The sequence below is a fragment of the Anopheles darlingi genome, chromosome 3 (assembly GCF_943734745.1).
Source record: "Anopheles darlingi chromosome 3, idAnoDarlMG_H_01, whole genome shotgun sequence".
Lineage (NCBI taxonomy): Eukaryota > Metazoa > Arthropoda > Insecta > Diptera > Culicidae > Anopheles > Anopheles darlingi.
Genome location: NC_064875.1, coordinates 7,700,692 through 7,703,966, shown reverse-complemented (window position 1 = coordinate 7,703,966; position 3,275 = coordinate 7,700,692).

Sequence of the window (3,275 nt, the reverse complement as noted above, 5' to 3'; positions counted from 1 at the left end):
AGGGCTTCTAAAGCCGTTTAGATGTATAAATTCGGATGGTAATTGAGTACAGTTTTGGGTAATAATAAGGAAAAGGATTTAGTTTATACAAACACTACACCTACAGCTGAACCGCAGAAGCCGCAGAAGCAACACACGTACTAAAGACGCTCTGGCCGTGGACTGTGGATGGATGGGAGGATCCCGTGCGTAATTTAAAGTACATGGCACGTGGCATTGGGTACGTTTTCGCGAAAAACAAAATCAATATTGAATAATAACCACTATCCAGAGCGCGCCCAGAGTAAAAAGCAACAGCCATAGAGTTCCCCGGGGTTCTCAATCGTGTACGCATCATGCAAGCGCAGCCACCAGATTTGAGGTATCAATTCGGATATGTATAAAGGCAGTCCCAATCGTGTGTGTTGTGTGTTTGTAGAATAAAAGTGGATAAATAAATGAATATTTTAATTATATCAAATTTCCCTCACCTCTTTTTCACTGCGGGAGAAAGTGGTATCAGTGAAAGAAAGTTCCCATTCCTAGTGAAGTTCCAGCAGGATAAGATGCCCGAGGATGTGTTACGTTCCCCGAGTGATAAACAATCTCGCGATTTATCATCAATCGGCCAAATTATCTCGCGTGTGTGTGTGTGTGTTGGTGGTGTTTCTCGCCTACGCAATAACGTGTGCGAGAGCGTGTGTTGGTGTGCTGGGGGCCACAAGAGTGTCAAAACGCAAACAAAGAGAGAGCGAGAGAGCGCGCGAGAGGGCGAACGAGAGAACGAAATTTGTTTTCGATTTCTACTGTTGTTCTTGATAGCCCATCATCGGCAGCAGCAGCAATTTCTTGTGTTAGTGTCCTGTGTCGTGCTGTGTCGTCCTGGCACGAGTCGGTCGCATCCTTTCCGAAATCGGGCCACCCTCTTCGGGCTGCTGCTCCAGCAACAACAGGGCTCCGTGAGAAAGAAGAAGCACTAGTTCCAAGACGCAATAATTGTGGCAACGCCGTACACGGTAGAGAACGTTCTGGTTTTATTAAACGGTGAGAAATCGGAAGTACAACATGTCGAAGACCCACAACAGCAACCCCCGCGACGGTTTAATCGTATCGTGACGGCGTGGGAAAAGGGGTGCGTTCGTTCGTGCGTGCATGCGTGCGTGCGTGCGTGAGTGCGTGAAGTTGTAGCAATTTTGTTGCACAAATTGAAAGAAGAAGAAAAAATCGCAGCAAGCAGTCAGTCGCCCAGAAGAGCCACCCAATCAGCTGCTGGTGTGGAGTTGTGGTTGCATCGTAGTACACTCTGTGGTCGACGGAGGAAGGAGGAGGCACGCTAGTGTAAAGTCTTCTAAGCTAGTAGCCTACGACGAGTGGAAATTGCGCTTTTCAGTTAGTGTAGAGTGAGTTTTGGACCAACACAGTCCACCGCGCGCCATCGTCGGTTAAGCAGCTTCGCGGAGTTGTGTGCGACCGTAAGTGTGGAGGTGGGCGAGTGTCTATTGGTTTGTGGCGTTGCGAAGGGTTCCGAAGGTGGACAAAATTGCATAACGTGAAGGTGGTGTGCACTGGAGGTGTGCGTGTGTGTTGTTTACGCTCAGCGCCACCGGAGTGGAGACCGGCGTGATCGTCTCTGGCCAGCTCAGAATAGTGTAGTGCTCGGTGTTGTTAAAGTAGTGGCAAGGTGAAACCAGGAGAATAGCAGCGCAACGTACAACATATGCACCAATCACAAGCACAAGAACGGCGTAAGGCAGCAGCTGGAACATCGTTTTAGGTAAGTCCAAATCACTCGGATAAGTTTTGAAGAGAATGATCGACGTTTTCAGTATTTAGTCACGTTATATTGTGGTTTTTGATACTTTTTTTTCTTCAAAAGTACGGGTTCCATTGATTGCCTTGATGCAATAAGAAGCTCATCTACTTTTACAGATCTTTCCAGGTTGTTAAATATGTAACTCAATAAGCGGACACATCCGGAAGGGTTGGGGCCCATTCCAGTTCGTTTAGCTAATGCACCTATTCTCGATGAGTCAATCATGCAATCCACTTTCCCTCGTTTCTTATCAATATCTTGGAATAGTCGCTCCTCAACCAACCGACCGACCGGCTCCAAGGATCAAATCAAATCCCAGCATTGGTATGCTTCCGATATATTGAGGCCAGCAATCGATTTCCTGCCCCCATAGTTTCACTTCCTCCTTGATCTCCTCTCTGGTGTGAGGTAAAATCAATAGATAACCAGGCACCAGCCAGGCCTGGTGTTACACATGCAGCGATGTGGCGTGCACTAGTATGTTGTCGTTGCTCTATGTTTGTGTTGATTCCCGGAGCTCCCGGGGACGACACGCAAGATTACGTTCGGTCACGTTCGACGGCGAGGAATGTGCTGCTGCACGTTCACGTTTCACATATCCTCTTGGGGTCCTTCCGTTGGGGGGAAACCCTCGTGCCTCGTCATCGTCGAAGTGGTTTTCAAGTTCAGGGAAAACAATGGAGGCCAACCGCAAATCGTTCTGCCAGTGTCACTGTCTACTGCTGCTGCTGCTGCTGCTAAATAACGTATCGCGATGAATTATTAATGGCATCATCAAGTGTGACTGGCAGCCAGAGTCTTTCTGTTTCCGCCATTCAACTGCGCTTTCCCAGCAGGCCTCGCATGGGTTGCTGCTGTTGGTGACATGACACCATGATTGCGTGTGTTGCGGACGACTCTGCAGGGGGTTTTGGTAAGCGCAGCAGCAATTGTCTGTCGATCGTGATGATGATGATGGTAAACTGCGTCACTGGGTTGTGCGCTCGATGTGGTATTTACGTATTACTGTGGAAAAAGTGTGCGGTCCTCTCCTCCAGCATATGCTGTCACCGGGGGTTTTCCATTTTCCACTCATCATGCCCCCTCTCACCCTTTTGGAGCAGGATTAGGGGGGGCTGCTAGCGCGTAATATTTTGTTTGTAAACATGATTTGCGCCGTCTTTTGGGAAAACCATCAAATGGTGTTCCGTGTTGTTGCTGCTGCTGCTGCTTTGTTTTGATTCGCTGGAAATTCGATGGAAAACTCTCACTCTCTCTCTATCTCTCGGTTGTGTCCTTTTTTTCTCTGCCGCTTTTATCTCTCTCTCCCCAACTCTCTTTCTCTCTCTCTGCTTAGCGCTACGCTTGTTGTTGGTTAGCAAGTGGTTATGCAAATGTTTATGATGAAATGTTGGGCAAATGTTTACGCTCCTGTTCGTCCTCAAGTGTCCTACGACATTTTCCGGCATACACTCACACGCATAAACTTTCTCTTTTTATGCGT